Source organism: Canis lupus, chromosome 21 (assembly GCF_048164855.1).
Source record: "Canis lupus baileyi chromosome 21, mCanLup2.hap1, whole genome shotgun sequence".
In the NCBI taxonomy this organism is placed as follows: Eukaryota; Metazoa; Chordata; class Mammalia; order Carnivora; family Canidae; genus Canis; species Canis lupus.
In genome coordinates this window covers 5448270-5470802 of record NC_132858.1, presented here as the reverse complement: position 1 = coordinate 5470802, position 22533 = coordinate 5448270, and the positions used below count along the sequence as shown (strand labels likewise).

Genomic DNA, 22533 nt, shown 5'->3' with positions numbered 1-22533 from the left:
ATGTTGTGGGCGGGGTGGGGTGGGGTGGGGGGTGCATGGGAGGGACAAGCATGACCCTGAGATAGTGACCTGAGCCGAAATCAAGAGTTGGTTGCTTAACCAACTGAGCCACCGAGGTGCCCCATCAGTTTTGCTTTTAAAGAGCCCCAGGGAGGGTCTTATTATCAGGAAATCAAGAGAGTAACTTCTCTTGGTCTATTAGTGGTTCTCAACACTGACCCACATTAGAACCATTTGGAGAGCTTCTTAAACTAGCAATTCAATGCAGGGATTTCATCCAACAAAAATAGACCCAGGTGGTATTCTGCTGGTCATATTGGTGATCAATATGCATAAGAACCATGGAGTGGGGCTCAGGAATCTGTTTCCCACTAGCCAGCACCCTGTCCCAAGGAGATTCTATCACTAGAGGTATGGAAGCCCAAACAGAGAGATGCTTTCTCTAGCCACTGTGGCTCTCCACCCAAGGTTTTTGTCTGGGCAGTTTTCTCTATCTGGGATGCAATACACCTTCTAACTTTGTCTTTCTGGGGAAATCAGCCTGAGGGTAGGACAGAGGCCAGATGGAGAAGTATCTTGTTTCCTAATCTCATTTGAACTAGATAATTTATGTGTCTGAGCTAACTGTCCAAAATCCATACTTTTTTGGTTCACAGCAGTCCATTTTCTAGTTCTCAATTAGTTTCTTCATTCAGACCTTTACCTGGTGGTGTTGATATGGGGGACTACCTGAACCTGGCTGGAGTCACCCAACCTTTGCTCCAGACCCACAGGTTCACAGGGACCAGCCAGGACTGAGCTGACATGTCGCAGCATCTATAGCATGGCCAGCTGTAGAGAAGGACCCTTGTCTTTCCTGAGGGACACCAGGGTCTGCATCTTACATGTACACAGTAGGGGAGATAAGATACAGGCAGGAAATGTCGAAATCACAAGGTAAGCATGCTAGAAGAATAGTAACAGGGACAACCATGTAAAAGGGACTCAATGTCCATCAAGCCCAACCGCTTTTAAGAAGAAATTCAATCCAGAGAGGGAGGGGCTCTGCCCAAGATCACACAGCTTTAATGCTTTCTGGCATAAAGTTCTGAGGTAGAAAGAGTCATAGGACTTGGACATCTAATAGAATATGAGCTCTATGATGTGATGCCAGGGGCTATGTCTTCACAGTAGTGTCCTGGCATAGCACAAGGATCATAGTAGGTGCACAATCACATGAATTTTTAAAAACATTATATTTATTTATTCATGAGAGACACACACACACACAGAGGCAGAGACATAGGCAGAGGGAGAAGCAGGCTCCCTGTGGGAAACCGGTGCAGGACTCAATCCCATTGGAGGACCCCAGGATCAGGACCTGAGCTGAAGGCAGATGCTCAATCACTGAGCCACCCAGGCATCCCACAGTCAAATGAATTGTTAATTGAATGAATATGTGGATCTGGAGAATTAGGATTTTAATCCTTTTTCTGCTACTAAAATAACTGTGTTGGATTGACCTATGTTGAAGTTCAGCCAATAGGTGGAAGGAAGGACAAGAAAGTTGGGAGAGACAAACATTAACAGACACAACAGAGCATGGAGTTGTAAATATTTCTCCATGCTCAATAAGCAATTTCTAGTTAACAAGATGTTCTCATAGTCCTTGATCCTCCCTACTGTCTGGAGGGAGGTTATTTTTCCTCCATGTCCTGAGTACCACACGATGTACCCTATATTTTGTTTATCGTCTGTCTTTTCTCTCACTATAAAGCAGAGATTTTGCTTCGTTTTGGTCATTTCCATATCCCCTTGGCTGGTACAGAGCCTAGTTTATGAAGCTTTCTGTTTAATCAGGCCTTCTAGACCTTCTAGGTCCCCAGGGGCCTCGATTTGCAGGTTAAGAAACTGAGGCTCAGAGCGGTGAGGTTGCTTGTCCAAGGTCACACAGAGATGGACTCCTGCTCATCGCCCCCTCACCCCCACCCCAGCTAACCGACACAATCTCCATCACTCTTGTGGTACAACTGCCATCTCCTTCCTCCCGCCCGCTCCGCAAACGCTTTTCCTCCGCCCTCTTCCCGGTCCGCTCCTTGCATCCGCGTCCAGCCGGGATCTCCGGGTCTCGGTGCGATCTGTTTTGCTTGCGGCTTTGGGAGACACGTGCTACTCGGGTGAATGAATCGCACGTCCCCACCCCCGCCGATAGCCAATCACAGCGTGCCGGAACCCGGTTACTTCCGCCTATTGCGGGCGGAGGCCCCGGCGCCGCGGCCCACGTGGGGCTCTAAAGGCAAGGGAGTAGGCGGTGGTGCGCCGGGGGCTGGCTCTCCCAGCCTCCTCACCAATCCAGGGGCCCGCCGGCGACGCGAGGGGCGGAGCCGACGTGGGGCGCCAAGGCTTAAACGTGACGGGTAGGCGGGAGGTAGGGAGGAGTCCTGAGCCGGGAGCGGTGAGTGACGGTCGTCATTGCCCAATAACAGGAGGGGTTGGGCTGTCTGAGCCAATAAGAAGTCCGTAAGGCGGGGCCAGGACTGCAGCAAGTTCGGTTGCGCGGAGACCGCAGCTGTTCCCTGTCAGTGGAGGCAGCGGCGGTAGAGACGGTGGCGACGACTTGCGGCGGAGGCGAGGAGGTGAGTGCCGGCGGCGCTGCGCACCTTCCTCTCCTCGCGACGGGTCGGAGCCCGTGGGCGTGCGCCAGCGCCGCCGTGGGGGACGCTTATGTAAGGGTCGTGCGCGCCAAGGCGGTGCGGTCTCCACGAGTGACGGCTGGAGGAGACGGCGGCGGGCGGTGCGCGACGCGACGTGCGCCGCCCCTCCCTTCCCCCTCCCCCTCCCGCGGGGCGGCGGGCGCGGGCCCGCCTCCGCCCGCCTCACGGCGCGCGAGAGCTCCCGGGACCCTTCGCCCAGACCCCGTCCCGCCTCTCCGCGGGTGTCCGTCCGCCCGGGCGCAGCCGGGCCTCGTCAGCTCCGCGTCCCTGGCGGTCGCCGGCGGCCTTATCCCTGCCCTCGAGCCCATTTTGCAGATGGAGAAACTGATGCACGGAACCCCCGGATGCCCCGGGCGAGAGGTCCCTGTGGATTCGAACCCAAGTCTGTCAGAATCGGGAGCCTAAGTTTCCCCCAGCGTCCTGGAAGTTGTTCAGCCCTGAAGGAAGCTGTGGCGTGCCGGGCGAGGGCTTTCTGTGTTCCAAGTGCCTGCACTCCGCCTGCTGTAGGGATTCTTGTAATAATCCGGTCGGGCATTCGTTTTAGAGGCAAAGCAGTGATTCGCCCGAGGCTGCTCAGTGAGGAGGAGGTGGGGCTGCACTCAGCCCGTTATTCTACAGGCTGGAGCAGTTTACAAAGTGCACTGGCCTCGGGGCGGTGAGGAGCAGCAGGTGGTCCTGGAGGTGCCCTCCTGGGCACGGAATCAGGAGCACCGGGCAGGCTTCGTGGACCTGCCGTGGCAGGTTCTTTCCAGCGGAACTTGTTTTGTGTACTTTTGAGTTGTTTCACCTCTGACAAGCTCTTTCCTCATCTCCTAAATGCTGGGGTTAGGCCAAGTCCCTTAGGTTCCCGGCAGCTCTGAAAGCCCTACAAATCAAAATGTTTTGTGAGAGAGAGTAGGCCAGGGCCCATTGTCCCCATTCCGCAGCTGAGAAAGCCAAGGCTCCAGGAGGTGCCGGTGTTTGCCAGATCACAGTTAGAGCTTCCAGTGTCTTTACCAAGAAGTCCTTGCCTTCCCTCCTAACGGCAGCCCCGGCTTCTCCATGCCACCCTTCCCCTGCCGGTGATGCAGACACTTACGGTGAGGGTGGATGTGCTGGACATGTGTAGTTGCTCACAGCCGGAGCTCTTCTGTTTGTCCATTCACCATCCTAATTCAGGAACTCTCCATCCCATTCTTTTGCACGCCTACCCTGTTGGGAGCCCTAGACTGGGCATTGAGATACTTGGGAGGTGAAGTTAATTCTTGCCCTAGGACTGCTGGCAAACTGGGGAGAGAAATAGAAGCAGAACTAAGCCCTGAGTGTACATGGCACAGGTATTTGTAGAGAACCCAGTGTGGGTGAGGTATGGCCTCTAAGGGGGACATGGAAGAGGAAATTCAGTAAAGGCCCACAAATCAGGGCAAACCACACACTAAGGCCAGGGAGAGAAGAAATGGGCTGGCTGGGGCTGGACTGGGGCAGGCTTTATGGAGGAGATGAGTCGTGAATCTCCTTCAATTCCACTGGAGCCCACGGTGAAGAAGCAGTGCTTGGATTTGAGCAGTCCAGGTTTTGTCATGGAGGAGAGGTGAGCTATACGCATTAGAACCCGCCAGAGAAAGGTTGAGGAAGATGGGAGGAGAATGTGGGGGAAGTAGTGCTTTCCAGTTGGATAGAAGTTTGGTCTGGCACTTAGAAGAGGCTTCTCTAGGAGATATAACAAGGTGAGGGCACTTGCCAAGGTGCAGAAAAGCCAGAAGTGAGATTGGGTTCCACAGGTGCCAGGGTGCTTGGTTGGGTGCCCAGGGCCCAGCAGCAGGCCTGAGCTACAGGTTGTGTCTGTGTTGTAGTGAGCAACTTGTGGGGAAGCATCTTGTGTTTCTAAATGGCTGCCCTGCTGGAAGTGGCTTTGTTCACAATTGTTGCCCAATATCTGTTTGTTGAATTGAATTAGATTGCCAGCAAAAGTTTCCACAATTTGTCCCAGTGTCCCCTCTGTGCCTTCTTTCCTACTCTCTCCCGAAGCCTACTCCAGCCTGATGGACCCTCTGTGCCAGTACTCACTTCCAAGATCGTCCTTCAGGAAGGTTTGCCCTGGTGGCTGTAGCCTCTTGGACCTCTGCTACCTTTGGTTTATGAATACAGGCCACTTGCCCTTTTTTGTCCTGCTCTTTGCTTTCTCCTTGTTTCACATCTGGCACTCCAGTACCCCACATATGGTGCTAGGTTCCAGTCCTCCCAGTGCTACTCACAGAGGCCCTGGGACCATGGCAGGGTGGATCTCAGACCCAGGTCTTTCCAAATTGCAGTTCCCCGTGTACCTCTGCCCTGTGTCCTGTCAGTGCTGTTGACAAATGTTTCAGGTGAATTACTGGAAATGGCACAAATTGGAAACCAATGAGGAAGGAAGGGCGGAAGTTGGGGAACCAGGAAGGGAGTACATTTGGATGCTGCATCGATGACTGTCATATGGCAGTGCATCTGGGAGGAAGGCCTGGGCAGACCCCAGACCATGTAGATCTTATCGCTAGCACTTTTCTGCATGAGCTGGATGCCTCTAGTAGATGTTCTTGAGGATTAGTGTGGGCCTTCTTTTTGGCTGCCTCCCAACAGCATCTGACCCTCTTCTGAGAGGGCCCCTACCCCTCACATCCGGAGAGTGTGCCTGTTTGGGGGCTGCTCTCTCGCCAGAGACCTACTTTGCAGAAGTGGGCCATTTTGCCTGCTTACTCTGAAACCTCACCTGGGCCTGACTGACCACTCCTTGGTCTCTGCCCTAGCTGCTTCTAGTCTTGGTTTTAGACATGTTGCCGAACTGCCAAAGGAGTAGAACACCATAAGGGACAGGGAAATGATGGGAAGAAGAACCATTTCCTCTTCCCTACTCAATGAAAAGATGTGAGGCCATCTCTGGGCTTTTTCTTCCATTTGATACCTGTTCAGGTACCCTCTTCTGCCTCAGCCCTCGTCTAAGACTGCTTGCTGTCATCCCAGACTTTCTTTTTGTGTCCTTTCCCCATTCTTGTTCCTTGGTGACCTTGTTTTCTGCAGGGCTTTTCCTCGTACCTTGTCCTATCAAAGTGAAATTATTTGTCAAGATTCAGGCTTTCTTACAGTATTAAGTCTTGCCAAGTCTGTTCAGTTGGAAGTGGGCTCTCTCTTTTAATAACAGTAATGATAACTAATGATTTATTGTTATTAACAATAAAAGCCAACCTTTATGGTGCTGTTACTGTAACTGTATGGTGGCAGGGGGCCTTGCAAGGCCCCTCTCCCCATCTATCACTTCATGTGATCATGACAACAACTCTACACCAAAAGTACCATTAGGCCCTCATTTACATGTCCACCCCAGGCCACCAGGCTTGGAGTCTCCCTGGCTCCCTCTCAAGCATGACCCCATTTTCTTTCTTTTCTTTTCTTTTCTTTTCTTTTCTTTTCTTTTCTTTTCTTTTCTTTTCTTTTTCTTTTCTTTCTTTCTTTTTCTTTCTTTTTTGAAGATTTTATTTATTTGTTTGAGAGAGAGCAGCAGAGGGAGAATCAGAGTCCCCACTGAGCAGGGAGCCCAATGTGGGGCTCGGTCCCAGGACCCTGGGATCATGACCTGAGCCAAAGGCAGACACTTAACCAACTGAGCCACCCAGGTGCCCCTTCGTTTTCATCCTCTATTTGCTAGCCCTCAACAACTTGCTCTTGGGCCTTTGGGGAACAGAGCCTGTGCCTTCTAGCAGGCTGCCTCGTGCAAGATACGTGCTCGATAAATATTTTATTGAATTTAATGCCTCAAACATTCATTTCTAGTCTTGAAATAATCTATCAAGGCAACTGATCTTCTTAGAACATGGATTCAGTACATTTGATGGCTTGCTGGCCTGTGTCTCCATTTTGCTCTTTACTGACCAGTGGCTAGAGCTGACAGACAGATGTGGCCTTTCTAAAACAAGGGGTGTCTGGGTGGTTCAGTTGGTTAAGCGTATGACTTTGGCTCCAGTCATGATCTCAGGGGGTCCTGGGATTGGCTCTCTGTAGACCTCCATGCTCAGTGGGTAGTCTGTTTCTCCTCCCTCCGCTCTTGCTCATTCTCTCTCTCTCAAATAAATAAATAAAATCTTTAAAAACAAACAAAAAAACTGAAAAAGTCTGTAGAAATCTGAAAAATTATGGGCTTCCATGGATCTAAACAAGGGGTGTGCTCTCGTGTGTGTGTGTGTGTGTGTGTGTGTATGTGTGTATGTGTGTATTATCTCTGCAGGAAAAGATCTGAAGAAACAGGGAAAGAGGAGACCTATCAGCTCTCAGGTCACGTAAGACAGTTCTTAATTAGTGTCAGGTTGCTTAGTGAGATAGGAACCAGGCTCAGAGAATCCAAAGGGGAGGAAGTAACTCCTGAAGGATTAGAGACAGCTCTGCCCAGAAAGTGGGCCTGGGCTGGCTGGAGGTGGGCAGGAAGAGAAAGCACTTCAGATAAAACAATACACATTTCTAGAACTTCTTGTTCTTATGTAGTGGGTGCTAGGAAAGGTCTTACTTTAAGCTTCTTACTAATAAGCACGTTGGCTAATGTCTGAGAGCATCCTTTGTACCAGGCTTGGTGCCAGTGCTTTGTCTGTGTTACCTCACTGGGAACAGCTGGATGCTGTTACCATTCCCATTTCACAGACGAGGAAACAGGCTTTGAGTGGTTATGGGAATGGGTGGCTGAGCGTCAAGGGTGGGGCCCAGACGGCTGGATAAGAGCCAGGGTGCTTGGGACACCTGCGTGTCTTGGTGGTTGAGCATCTGCCTTTGGCTCAGGTTGTGATCCCGGGGTCCTGTGATCAAGTCCTGCATCAGGTTATCTGCGTGGAGCCTGCTTCTCCCTCTGCCTATGTCTCTGTCTCTCTCTCTGTGTCTGTCATGAATAAATAAATAAAATCTTAAAAAAAAAAAAAAAAGAACCAGGGTGCTCTCAGCCCTGTGCTGTCCTGGGCTCCCAACCCCCACCGCTGTCCCAAGTCCCTAAGGTGGAAGCAAAGCAACAGGTATCTCTCTGGGTTCTAAATATATGTTCTTGCCACTCCTAGGTTCTTTGGGGGAATGCTCGGAGAAATGAAGATAACACTTCTTTTTTCTTTTACTTTAGATAGCAGCTGCTTTCTGAGAACTGACAGAACACTGAGGGTAAGTCCGTGCCTGAATCCAGGTCGGTGGGATGTGTGTGGGTCTTCTTCAGGAGCAGTTGTAGATGTTAGCAGTCCTAGAACATCAGTTATCAAGTTCAATTAAAAAAAAAAAAAAGGCCAAGTGACTGTCATCTGTACCTGATCTCTCTCTTGGTTTACACAGGAAAGTGACATCTGGCTCCCTGCCAGCCACAGTTGGTAGCCGGCAGCCTCAGCAGGAGGCCTGACTTCTGGAAGCGTGTGTGGCTTGGGATGCTGGTCAAGGGGAGGGCAGTGAGGCTTCCCAGGACCACAAGAAGCATGTTTAGAGCTGGGCACCTCCTGGGAAGACCCCTTGAGTCAATGAGTAGAACAGACGGCTGGGCAGTGGGGGACTCTGGGAAGTGTGAAGCTGGATCTGGGAGGTGGCTCTGTCAGCTGGCTGTAAAAACACCTGACACATGTTTCCAGACAATGACACTCAGGCTTTGGGAGTCAAAATGATAAGGGGACCAGGGGGTGCAGTTGGACCTTCTCCCATGTAGTGCTCAGGCAGCACTGTCCTATATAACCAGCTGCTTCTCTCACACAGGTTTCCCCTGATGCACTGATCTGGGTGCATCTCAGCCTAATGCCGAGGCCCTCTGGGCAGAGTCCACCTAACGATCCAGTACTTTTTCCTGCTGCTAATCCACATGAACATCCTAGCTGGGCACGGTCCTTGCACTCTGTCTAGCATTCCCCCTGTATTTCAGACACCAATAATGTTGCTCTTTGTACATCCAGAGGCAGGCCAGTTACTATCCTCATTTTGTAGCTGGGGGCCCCGGGGACATTGTGGCCCAGGGACAACTTTCCCCATGGCTCAGGTTCTGTGCTCAGAATGGAGATTCCTTTGTGTTGGGATTTTTCTTGGGTTTCCACCCATTGTGCAGGAGTTCTTCTCAGGTGACCCTTCATGACTTAGGAGTTGTCCTGCTTTCTGATATGTTCCCATGATCCTCTCTAGTCCTATGTCTTGGACCATTTTCCACTCTAGGATTGCATTTGCTTTGAAAAGCACGTGGAGTAGGGTACCTGGCTGGCTCAGCATGTGACTCTTGACCTTAGGGTTGTGAATTCAAGCCCCACATTGGGTGTGGAGCCTACTTATATATATATATAAACTCATTATATGCGAACCAGGTGGAGTAAAGGCAGATGGATGTGAATTTTTGATGGACTCTACTCCATAAAGGTTCCACTGCCCTGTTCTCTGTTTGCTCTTCTCTTTCTGTTCTTGGTTGACAGAGTTGAATGTTATTGCTCTTACTTGCATCCCTTTGAGGAGAGGTGGGAAAGTTGGGTGAAGGCCCCAAACCACCTATCTTATGGAGCTGAGAAACTGGGGCCCAGAGAAGGCTGATTAGCAGTATCCAAGATTCTGACCCCCTCCCCCCCTTTTAAGAGTGTCTTCTTTTCTTGTATATCTTCCCTCAAATCCATCAGTAGCAAGGGAAAATTAGTTGCCAAGAAGGGCTGCCTTTTACCAGCTCATCTAATTTGTTAAGGCTTGTCTGGCACTTCATCCCTAAGTCCCTGCTGAGTCCCTGGAGTTTTGCTTATTAGTTACTGGAACTAAGACTGCCATGGGAGGTGGCTGCCCTGTTCTCCTCCTTTGCTGTCTCCTTGGTGATCCTGGAGGGAGGGGGATACGGGATGTTGTTGGTTTTTTGGTTTTTTTTAAGCAGAATGCCGGTAGGTGTAACTGAGGTCATCCCAGCAGCCCCTTGTTGCTGCTGTCCACAGCTCCTCATCCTGATTTGCCTGCAGGCCAGAGAAGGGGGTGGGTGTGGGTGGGTATCGAAGACTACTCTAAGTACATTTCCACCAGCTGTGTGGGAATGGGGCCAAACTCCACATGTGGCAGCTCCCCTCCCCACAGACATTCATCCCTGGCTGAGGCCTTGGGTAAAATTCCATGATCTGTCTGTGCTGAGTCATGCTTAGTCTCTGAGGATACGTGTGGCACCTTTCACATGTCTGTCCCTAGTCAGCCAGGGGTCTGGGAAAGGCTATTTCTCTGAAGTGATATCCTGCTGCTGATCATTTGTATTTGCATATCACTGCTTTTACTAATGTGCTGTTTACCAGTATGAAATTTATTAATATGAAATCACTAATAATAAATGTATTGTTTATTCTGGATTCCTCTCTTATGGATGAGGAAACTGAAGGTCAGAGACTAAGTGATTTGGTGAGTTTTAGGTGACTGGAATGTCAGGGTGAGGTTTGTGATGCAGGCCCCCGCCCCTTCCCCTGGGCTTTTGTGTCACACAAAGATTATTTGGAAGTAACTTTGGTTGAAAAAAAGATTGATTTTCAATTTGTTAACGTCACAAACTGAAAAACCAGCCTTTTCTTTTAAGGGCTAGTCTTTTGTTATTTATTATTTATTTATTTATTTTCAGTTTATTTATTTACATAGTTTCCACACTCAGTGTAGGACTTGAACCCACGACCCTGAAATCAAGTGTCTTGAGCTCTTCCAGCCAACCAGGTGTCCCAAAGGCTAGTCTTTTATTTTTTAGAGAGGGAGAGGATAGAGAGAGGCAGAGGAAGAGGGAGAGAGAGAATTTTAAGCAGGCTCCATGCCCAGCTCGAGCTGACATGGGGCTCGATCTCATAACCCTGAGATCATGACCTGAGCCGAAATCAGAAGTCTGATGCTTAACCAACTAAACCACCCAGATGCCTCTAGTCTTTTAAGTTTAACTTTTAAGTAGGGCCTACAGATCTTTCTGTTCTATTTATGATTCTAGAAAATTTTGACAGTCAATTTGAAGGGACTTTCTTTTTTTCCTTTTTTTCTTTTTTTTTTATTTATGATAGTCACACACAGAGAGAGAGAGAGAGAGGCAGAGACACAGGCAAAGGGAGAAGCAGGCTCCATGCACCGGGAGCCCGACGTGGGATTCGATCCCGCGTCTCCAGGATCGCGCCCTGGGCCAAAGGCAGGCGCTAAACCGCTGCGCCACCCAGGGATCCCTGAAGGGACTTTCTGATTAATACTTGGTTCCATTTGCAAACTTAACTCATTTGAAAATTGTAACTTGAGGATCCCTGGGTGGCACAGCGGTTTAGCGCCTGCCTTTGGCCCAGGGCGCGATCCTGGAGACGCGGGATCGAATCCCACGTCGGGCTCCCGGTGCATGGAGCCTGCTTCTCCCTTTGCCTGTGTCTCTGCCTCTCTCTCTCTCTCTCTCTGTATGACTATCATAAATTAAAAAAAAATTAATAAAAAAAAAAGAAAATTGTAACTTGAATTTATAAATTACATTCAACTTTCTTTAATTATTTTAACGCTTCCATTGTCTGTTTAACAAATATCTCTAATGCTTAAATAATTCCTGTAAATCTAATAAATTAAGCTGACAAATTTTCTTAAACATTCTTATGTTTTACCACTTGAAAGCTATTCTACTCACTTTATTGAGGTGTATTTAACATAAATTGCACATCTTTAGTGTACAGTGTATGTTTTCACATATGTATACTCTTGTGAAACCTTAACCACACTTAAGATAATGAACACATCGGGGATCCCTGGGTGGCTCAGTGGTTTAGTGCCTGCCTTTGGCCCAGGGCGCAATCCTGGAGTCCCGGGATTGAGTCCCCCATTGGGCTCCAAGCATGTAGCCTGCTTCTCCCTCCTCCTGTGTCTCTGCCTCTCTCTCTATCATTCGTAAATAAATAAATAAATAAATCTTTAAAAAAAAAGATAATGAACACATCCATCACCTCCCATATGTCCTCATGCCCCTTGGTAGTTCTTCCCTTCCACCCCTTTCTGCTTCCCCCAGCCCCAAGTAACCACTAAATTGCTTTCTGTTACTGTAGATTAGTTGACATCTTTTGGAATTTTACATTAGTGGAATCAGAGAGTATGTATCCTTTTTTGTTTGGCTTCTTTCACTCCGCATAATTTTTTGAGGTTTGTCCATGTTGTTGCATCCATCCGTAGTTCTTTCCCTTTTGCTTCAGAGTAGTATTCCATTATGTGGGTACCCCACAGTGTGTTTATTATCCATTCACCTGTTGTTGGTTGTTTCACTCATTTTCCAGGTTTTGGTGGTTCTAAATAAAGCTGTTATAAATGTTTGTGTACAAGTCTTCGTGTGGATATCTTTCCTTTTCTCTTGGGTAGACATGTAAGAGTGGAGTGGCTAGATCATATGGTAGGCATGTGTGTAACTTGAACTTGCCCAACCTTCTTCCAAAGTGGCTGTACCATTTTACATTTCCACCAGCTGTGTATGAGAGCTCCAGGCTCTCCACACCTCACTGATACTGGATATGGTCAGTCTTTTACATTTTAGGCATTCTAAAAGATGTGTATTCATGTTTTGTGGTTCCAATGTGAATTTCTTTTGTCACTATTGATGTTGGGCATATTTGAGCTTATTTGTCATCTGCCATACTGATTTTAAACTTAATAAAATTCCTGCTTAAAATTGTGTCTGAACCAATTACTCAGTTACATATGTTAATTGGGAATCTTGAGACTAACTTGTTATTCTGAACAGACTGAATTCCCTTGAATTAAAGTACATAAAATAATAGATATGTACAGATTTCTTTTTATTTTCTTTTTTTTTTAAGATTTTATTTATTTATTCATGAGAGACACAGAGAGAGAGAGGCAAAGACACAGGCAGAAGGAGAAGCAGGCTCCATGCAGGGAGCCCGATGTGGGACTTGATCCCAGGACTCTGGGATCACGCCCTGAGCCAAAGGCAGACGCTCAACTGCTGAGCCACCCAGGCGTCCCAATAACATACAGATTTCTTAACACAAAATTAGGGATCCCTGGGTGGCGCTGCGGTTTGGCGCCTGCCTTTGGCCCAGGGCACGATCCTGGAGACCCGGGATCGAATCCCACATCGGGCTCCCGGTGCATGGAGCCTGCTTCTCTCTCTGCCTGTGTGTCTGCCTCTCTCTCTCTCTGTCTGTGACTTAAATAAATAAATAATAAATAAAATATTAAAAAAAAAAAAAAAAAAAACAAAATTATAAATACTATGGTTTTTATTTTCTTGGGTATATTTATTCTTAATGCTTTATCTTCCTGGAATTAGAGAATCTTGCCTAACAAAGAAATCATGCTGTGATTTCAAACTGTAATAAGTTACTTTCCTAAGGAACTTGAGGAGTTTCTCAACTAGATGACATTTCTTTATAATTCAAGAGATCCTAGCCAGGATAAAATTAGTTCTTTTTCTTTCAGTCCAACTGCTAGGCAGAGCCCTGATTCATTGCTGTTTTGCCCCCAAATGGGGATAGTCTCGCAGCCCATATGTCCCAGATTGAAGCATCACATTACCTAATCCTCTTCCCATGAAACTCTGCACTTTACCACCCAGGCTGCCATACTATATGACTGGATCACTAGATTCAATTAGCCTATTTAAGGCTTCATTTCTCATGTACTATGGTCACAAAATAGGTGGAATTAAAGTACGAAATAGGTGGAGTTGAGATTCTGTGTACTTCCAAGGCTTTGTTAGACCAAGGAATAGCTGTAAAATCAGGTCAGTGACCCAGCAGTGCGAAAATTTGAGTCTTGGTCTTCGGAGTCTAGGTCTAACATTATATCCCCTAACCCCCCCCCCCCCCCCCCCCCCCCCCCCCCCGGCTTCCATTTCTTACATCTTCTCAAATGAAGAGAAAGGGAATCTGGTACTTCAGAGACTGGTGATTTCTGGTCAGGCTTGGTTACCAAGAAATCCTGGTACCAAGAACCCATGCCTGCCTTTTTCCTTTTCTTCAGTTCACCTTCCTGGAAATATTAAGAACCCTGGCTTTTCCCGACCTTACGGTGGAGAGCTACCAATCTCTTTGGAGGGGCCATTACCATCAAATTCTATTTATAGATTTGATGTTAGGTGATAAATGGATGTGGACTTGCATTCCCATCCTGGTCACTAGGTGGGGCCTCAGGAAACTTGTGGGTGATTAGTGGGACCTGGTTGAAAATTATTAATGCAGCCTGACCTCTCCTGTGATGGCCAATGCTGACGTCACCCCACGTGAGTAAGAGTGAAGGTCTGTGGAGTTCCAAGAAAAGGAAATTTGAGTGGGGGACTGTCTTAGATTTCTGCTCTGCAGTCTGAAATACAGTCTTTATTTACCTTTGGCTCTGAGATTCCCCTTCAGGTGGTGAAGCAGCACTGTGTGATAATAAAGAGTATATTGATGATGGCAGTGAATCACTGAGTTAGCAGAATCTCTGTTCAGAGAGGGAGGAAGATGTGCTCCACCGTGGGGCAGGACATTAAATGGCAGAGGATATATAGAAGATCTCACCTAAAACTTAATGTAAATAAACAGCACTTGATATAGCAATTCCAGTTCTAGATATGTAACATAAAGTATAATGGGGCAAGCACACAAACTGGGCTGTTCAGATCAGCATTTTTATAGCAGAAAATGGGAAACTGGGGTACCTGGCTGGCTCAGTTGGTGGAGCATGCAACTCTTGATCTTGAGGTTGGGAGTTCGAGCCCTACACTGGGTGTAGAGATTATTTAACAATAAATCTTTAAAAAGGAAAAAAAAAGAAAATGGGAAACCAAAATGTACATCAAAAAAGTATTGTTACATATGCAGTCTGTTCAATGTCTATATAATGCAGCTTTAAAAATAGCCCATGTACCCTAATCAAACTGTTGCTCTAAATTTGTTACCCTAGAACAAGATGTGTTTATTTGAGAAAGGTATATTATAAAACAGAATGTATAACATCTTTTTGGTTATTTTGAAATGCTATACCAACATTTTTTTCCTGGATGCTGGAATTATAAAATTATGTGTTTAAATTGTTTTGTTTTGCTGTGTCTTTTAATTTTGAATAATCAGCTTTAAAAATGTTGTGCGAATCCGAGAAACCACCACGGAGCCGACACCGATGCAAGTGCACAAGCGTTTATTAGCAAGCTCGAGCTTGGGTCCAAGTGTGCCCGACACAGCGGAACAGGGACTTGAACCCCGAAGGGGGTTACAGCTGGGTTTTTTACAGGCTGGTCTAGGGGATTTTCAGAAGGGTGGAAGAATTTCTCCAAGTTCTGTTTACATTCTGATGTGGGGCTTTCAAGGGCATTGAGCTCTGTTCTCATTCTAATATGAGACTTTCTACCATGGGCGTGGGCTCTGTTGTCTTTCTGATATGGGATTACCTGCCGAGGACATTGAGGACATTCTGCAGTTTTTCCCATAAAGTTCAGCTCTTATTCACAGGAGCCTAAGATGGCTGTACTTGTGCTAATGCTAAACTTTAGGTGGGATGGCCTTAATTTTTCTTGGCCTCCACAAAAAAAAATAGAAGGGTGCAACTTATAATACTATGTGGGACATAAGATCAGGGATAGTGTTTAATTATCAGACTTCCTCTCTTTTACCTCAGTTCTCCAACAAATTGTTTAGGGGGATGAAAACCATTTTCTAAGAGCCATACATGATATAGATTCCTGGGTAATAGTGGAATAAAGACTTCTTAAAAGATGCTCCTCTCTAAAGAAATGAAAAAAATTGGCAAAAATTGTAAAAATAATCTTTTTCAGAACTCTGGAAATTAAAGGCTTGCAGCAATCCAAGGAAAATTTACTCAAGAGAAATGACTAAATCTTATTTTCCACAGAAATTATGAATTCTGCAAAGAAACAGAGAATGGCACATGCATAGGAAAAGCTGCCAAAGGAAACTGTACTCAAGGAAGCTCAGATGTTGGACTTTTATAAAGACTTTAAATCAGCTATGTTAAAACATGTCTAAAAAACTAAGTATGAGAACAGTGCCTCAGCAAATAGAAATGATAGAAATTATATAAAAAAAAAAAGGGGCAGCCCTGGTAGCCCAGCAGTTTGGCACCGCCTTCGGCCTGGGGTGTGATGCTGGAGACCCGGGATCAAGTTCCATGTCAGGCTCCCTGCATGGAGCCTGCTTCTCTCCCTCTCCCTCTGCCTGTGTCTCTGCCTCTCTTTCTCTGTCTGTGATGAATAAATTAAAAAAAAAATCTTAAAAAAATTATTAAAAAAAGAACCAGAAAGAAGTTCGGGAGTTGAAAAATACAATAGCTAAAAGGGGCTATAATAGAGGGGCTTAATAGCTGAATAAAGCAGGCAGAAGAATCTGTGAACTTGAAGATGGGTCATTGAGATTATCCATTCAGAGGAACAGAAGGGAGCAAGAATGAAGGAAAATGAACAGAGCCTCAGACACCTGCATAACACCATCAAGCCTATCAGCATTATTACACAACAAAAATTCAACAGTAAATTGGAAGATCTCATTGGCTTTATTTATTTATTTTTTTCTCATTGGCTTTATTAAATGATTCATGAATCTGGCAGCATCCCAACTAGCAAGTAGAGGAGAGCTCTGAGGTGTGGTACCAGGTATTTAAAAGAAGGTATTTATAGGAGGGGGTGGGTGAGGCAAGGAGTTATTAGCAGAATAAAAGAAGAAATTGTTCAAGATCAGTCACCTTCCCTTTGGTGATCTTATTAGATGGATTACGTTATCTTTCTCTGGGAGATGCAAAGGCCCAGATGACAGATTACCTCTTTGGTGCTGACCAGCATATTCTAGATTGATTGGTTTAAGATTCCAATCCTAGAGAATTTGAAACTGCAATTATTATTTATTTTTTTAAAATATTTTATTTATTTATTCATGAGTGAGAGTGAGTCACACAGAGTGAGAGAGAGAGGCAGAGGGAGAAGCAGGCAACACGCAGGAAGCCCAACCTGCGACTTGATCCTGGGTCTCCAGGATCAGGCCCTGGGCCAAAGGCGGCGCTAAACCCCTGAGCCACCAAGGCTGCCCTGGCTGAGCCACTTGGGCTGCCCTCAATTTCCATTTTAAAGTAACCTCTAGGGATCCCTGGGTGGCACAGCGGTTTGGCGCCTGCCTTTGGCCCAGGGCGCGATCCTGGAGACCCGGGATCGAATCCCATGTCAGGCTCCCAGTGCATGGAGCCTGCTTCTCCCTCTGCCTGTGTCTCTGCCTCTCTCTCTCTCTCTCTCTCTCTCTCTCTGTGTGACTATCATAAATAAAAAAAAAAGAAAAAAGAAAAATAAAAAAAAGAAAAATAAAAAAAATAAAGTAACCTCTACTTAGGTTGAGTAGATGGGGCTTGAACTCAACCTCAAGACCAAGAGAGTCGCATGTTCTACCCACTAAGCCAGCCAGGCATCCCTGTGGCTTTCTGGTAAAGTGTGTACATAATGAGTCCTAGCAGGAGAGGATGGAGAGAAAGGGGCAGAACAAATATTTGAAGAAATAATGGCCAAAACCTTCCTAAATTTGATGAAAAACAGTAATTTATGTACCCAAGAAGCCCAGCAAACTCCAAATAGGAAAACTCAAAGAAAGCCACATTAGGCATCTCATAAAGAATCTTTAAAGCAGCACTTAAGCAACTCATCACAAACAAGGAATCTTTGATAAGATTAAGAGCTCATTTCTCCCTGCAAACCACAGAGGCCAGAGGCAGTGGGATGAACACAGGTACCAGATGAGGCAAACTTTCAATGTATTTGACATTTGAGTCTGAGATAGCTTGGATCTCTTCTGTCATCAGGGACAACATATCAGTTTAATCCTTAAATAACAATTACTTGAGGTCTTTTCACACTTATTCTGCAAGAAGTCTGTCTTTTACCATGTTCCCCTCCCGAAGTATTTCTAGAAATACCTAAGGAATGCTTATTCTATTTTCTACCAAACCTAGAACGTAATAGGCCCCCCAAAATATCTGTTAAATGAATGAAACCTGTCTGGGTTGCTTCCTTCTTTGGTCAGCTGTCTATCCACTCTTGTGTGTGTCATCTCATTCTCCCTGTCTAAGGGTTATTATACCATCTTGCCTGAAACATGCAGACTAACCAGTTTAATAACTTTGAAAAACAGCATTTAAAAATATTACTGGACATTTTACAAAATTTTACTGACTGCTTGTGGATAGCAGAATGGAATTACAATACAGAAAAAAAGAAAGTTTTGAAAAATAGCACTGTTGCTATAACCTAATAGTGGCAGCTTCTCCCCTGACCATTAGTCATCAGGTTTCACCAAATATTGGGGGCTAATCATGATCAGCACTTCCCAGGACACCATGGAACATCATCTGCTGATATTCTATTGTTTCTCTTGGTAACACTCCTCATATATGTACCGCACTTTACAGTTTCATCATTTCATTGGATAGTCCTCACAGACACTGGTCAAGATCATGGTTTCGCTGTTTATGAATGATAGATCAGAGATTGGAGGGGTTCAGTGACTCAACCAGCTCTGCCAGGAAGCTTTGAAAGCAGCAACTTGACTCCTGGCGTTGAGACCTTCCTGCTGTCACACAGGATTAGAATGTGATGTGGCCGTGTCACAGTGTATGGGCTGAAGAGATCACTCAGAAACTCAGTCTTTCCTACTTTAGTTCATCAACTCTCGATGGGGGTTTGCAGCTCCTCCCATAGGAGCCATTTGTTGGCACTGGACTTTGGCCAACCAGGAGCCTTCACTCAGGGCTGGGGGCTCCTCCCTGCCATGTTGCCAGAGGCCGAAGGCAGGGCCATCTCTACAAGACTTGAAGGTTTTGCTCCGCCTGCCAGGCTTTCGACTGTTCTTTTCCAGCTGGTTTGCAAAGCCACTGTTTGTGTTTTTACTGACCCAAGTCATATTTCCCTTTCCCTCCCATTTTATCTCTGATAGTAACGGCAGTTGAATATTTGGCAGAATACATTCCCCATGACCTAAGCCTACAGATGTTTCACAGTTGAATAGTTTGAGAAAGGCAAAGGTTATGATTGTGAGGTGTTCCAAGAAATTGTTCTTTCCTCAGGCGTTTGCTGTGCATCTGTGGCAGGCATTGCTCTTTACTAAATCCTGTAGGGCTATAGGAGGATCTGACAATGCTGTGGCCCTTGCCTTTGGTTGTGTATCCCATGGCTCGGGAGAGAAAATGCATGCGTGTGCTGGGGCAAAATACAGGCTCGCTCAAGTAGTGCCTGTTAACGATGAAGCATTATAACTCCTCCCCCCTGAGGGCTGCTTCTGTCAGGTGAGCTGCCCAATGCAGGCAGTTCCCAGAGAAGTGGTTAAGAGCAGGGCTCTGGAGTCAGGCAGTCAGGAGTGGAGTTTGGGTTTGGCCCCTTACCAGTCCTGTCACTCTGGCAGTTTCCTGAACTCCTGGGAGGCTTGGTTTCCTCATCTATAAAATAGAGGCAGTGAAACCATCCTCACAGGGCCATTGGGGGAATTAAACGAAATCACTTTTTAAAGTGGCACCCAGCAGACACATCATCATAGTGGCTGTGTTGATGGTGCTAGTGGATAGGAGCCACAGGGAGAACATGTTATAGAGTGGGAGACAGGAGGTGGGAGGCCTGCACTTTGAGGGGGACTGTGTCAGGTGGGTGGCCACACAGGAGGGACTTCTTGGGAGAGCTGTCCCAGAGACAAGGGGGTCATTTGGGCTGGCAGAGAGTGTGGTGTCTAAGTGGGGAGTCTCTCCCATCAGAGGAAGGCCTCCAGATGTGGAGTGGAGGCTGGGTGGTAAAAGGATTTGTCCAAGGCAGAACAAAGGAGATAGCACTTTATAGAATGCAGCAAGGTAGCAGAGGACAGGGCAGCAGAGCAGAGATGCAGCGAGGCAGTGGGTAGGGGCTGTTGGAATTCTCCCTTTTTTGGTAACTATGCCAAGCTGTGGTTGCAAGTAACCCATTGGTTAGTTAGGGCCTATGGATATTTTGAGGTGAGTCACCAGAAGGGTCTGTGGGCCCTTTCTACATTCCATTGCTCAAGCCTGTTTGCCTAAAAGCCACCTCTACAGAGAGGAGAGGACAGCATCCAGGTGGTGGCACATGGAGAAAAGTCATGATGATAAGAAGAGCCATGCATGGGGAAGGGTGATGCCCCAGCCTCACTGGTGGGAGGAAGATGATGGAAGCCCTGTGAGGATGGAGATTTGCACCTGTTAGGTTCACTGCTGAACCCACAGACTCTGTGCTTAGGAAACTTGTTGAAAGAATGGCTCCTGTTGGGGGAATTCTTTCTGTGATGCCCAGCAGCCTGCTGGGATCTGAGAAATGAGAAACCTCTGAGATGCTTGAACAGACAACCACCCACAGATGAATGGGGTTTTGAAAAACTCTTCTGGAAGTAGCGTGCTGACTGGCCCAGAATGGGGAGAGGCAGGTTGTCAGGGTGGGAGACCAGCTGAGAGGCAGTCGTTGCGACTCAGACATCCCTGATGTACACATGGACTGGACCAGGTGGCAGTGGGCAGGAAGAAGCAAATACAGAGTGCTAGAGAAGAAAGGTTACCATGGGTGGAGTGCAGAAAGGACTTAGCACGAATTTTCAATTCTGCCTCCACCTTGAGATGCAGAGCTGGGAAAGCATCCTCATTCCTCAAGCTGAAGAGACTAACTGGACAGGCATAGAAATAGGGAATTGGAATGGAATGCGGTGTTTGGACTGGGCTGTTAAGCCTAACTCACAATTTCCTGAGAAAATTGAGTTTGCTTGAGACCAGAGCAGCTAGTCTGAAGACGTACCTGGAGAAAACATCTAGAGAGAGATCAAACAGAGTCCTCTAATTCCTGAATCTCTCTAGCTGTTGCCTCATAGGACTGTTCCTTTTCTCCCTCTTAGAGCAGGTGCTACTGACAGTGTCTGGGTGAGAGACCGCATATTGTCTGCCTGGTGAGCCTCCCAGAGCCCCTTGCTGCTTGGTTAGGTGGGCTGGCAGGAGGAACCGCTTCCAGGTACTTGGAGCTTTCCCTTTACTTCCAAGGCAGGGCAGGTGGAAGCTGAAACTGCCTGCCAGCACTGGGACTTAGTCTAAGCAAAACAGTGTATTTGTGGAGGTTAAATTTGAATAGTTTTATTTTTTACTTTTTTTTTTGTAAAAATGTGAGGTGAGGGAGGCATTTTGGAGAGGAGGATCCTTCCTCCTAGCACACTCAGAATATGCATTTACAACTCTGGTTTCTGTTCTTCTTCCAACTGCTTTGTTTTCATGTTTCATGTGCTGGGGCTTTGGAATGGTATTTGGTGAGCAGAACAGACAGGTTGGGCACCTGCTGAGGACAGGGGAAGTCAGTACATTGAGACTGGTCACCAGTGAGGGGATGGTATGCTTTCCCTTCTAAGCAAAGCTCTGAGTCTAATCCTGCTTCCGGCTTCTCTGTTGTTTTTACAACTCTGAGTCTGTTTTCTTCTCTATCCTAGCTTGTTTCGCTTCTCCGAAAGGCGAGAACATAGCTTAAAGAGGTTTTATTCCCCAGGAAGCAGATGAAGGGTCTATCTAGAGCAAAGGGCAAATACAGCCATTCCTAGCAGATTTATGGTCCCAGGAGGACATTTCCCACAGGAGCCACTGTTTTTCTGAGATTTTTGTCCCAGATCAGCCAGCCAAGCAGAGTACACACAAGGTTCCAGTCATTGATGGGTTCCCATCCAAAGATCTCTCATGGTGTTTAACCACAGCACTGTAGACACTAAATGTATGGTGTTTTTTCCTAACACCAACCAGGTTTCTGACTCTCTGATACTAACTGAGTGTCCTACAGTTTGAGTTCTGACACTAACCACATGGAGTTAGTGCAGACTCCATGGGTTGAGGGCTCAATTGCACAAGATTACCTCCAGTTCAGACACCAGTCACAAGTGCCAGGCTGCCATCTGTACTTCTGACCGACTGGCTGTAAATAGGGGGCTCCCAAGACCATGTTCTTGGGTTTGATAATTTACTATAATGGCTCACAGAACCCAGGGAGACGCTTTACTTATGTTTACTGACTTATTTATTATGAAGGATACAAACAAACAGCCAGATGAAGGAGGACTTTGGGTAAAGTCCAGAAGTATCCTGAGCACAGGAACTTCTGTCCTCGTGGAGCTGGGGGGATGTCTACTTGACGCTCTCTGAACTCTGTTGTTTAGGGTGTTTATGGAGGTTTCATAACATAAACGTGATTGGTCATTGGTGATTAACTCAAGCTTTAGCCCCTCTCCCATTCCTAAAGGCCTAAGGGTGGGGCTGAAAAGAGCTTGTGAATAACAAAAGATACCTCTCTCCTGTCACTCAGGAAATTTCAAGGGTTTTAGAACTTTTTATGCCAGAAACCCGAGAATAAGGGCCAAATTCATATTTATTATATTACAGTATCATCAGGTCCTTGTGGGATTCTGGGCTTGGATGGACTGGTGGACCCTTGCAGTGAAATCTTTGGGATGATGATGTGCCTTCCATCCTGGAAACTGAGGTCTGGTGGAACAACTATGGATGAGTCAAAGAATGCCCAGGTGTGGCCCAGGCAGTGGCCCTAGAGGCACTACCCATGAACCTAATAGTCTTTTTTTTTTTTTTACTTCAAAATTGTACCTGTTATTGGACTTCATCGGGTTTTAGGGACTGAGACAGCAGACCCCGAGCCCTGAGCGCAGAAGGCTGAACCTAATAGTTTTACAACAAATTTACCAAGTGGTAAAAAAAAAAAAAAAAGAAAGAAAAAAGTATGTATTTTAGCTGAGTAATCTTGACATGACATATATAAAAGCCTTGTTTTGTTCTTTTTTCCCTTGTAACGCTGTTCTGCTCCCTAGAAGCCACCTCTGGATAAAGTATATTGTCTATCCTTTTAGAGATGATGGGTCTGTTTAAAATATAAATC

The 22533-nt window shown here is 46.5% G+C and overlaps 1 protein-coding gene across 1 annotated transcript in view; it reads left to right on the top strand.

Annotated features, from left to right (window-relative positions):
- The first annotated feature begins 2493 nt into the window (after positions 1-2493).
- Positions 2494-22533, top strand: part of PC (pyruvate carboxylase) — a 101658-nt gene continuing 81618 nt past the window's right edge. The window contains exons 1-2 of the mRNA XM_072790063.1: positions 2494-2615; positions 7798-7835. The gene's annotated coding sequence lies outside the window, so the exon portion shown is untranslated. The remainder of the gene's footprint in view (positions 2616-7797; positions 7836-22533) is intronic.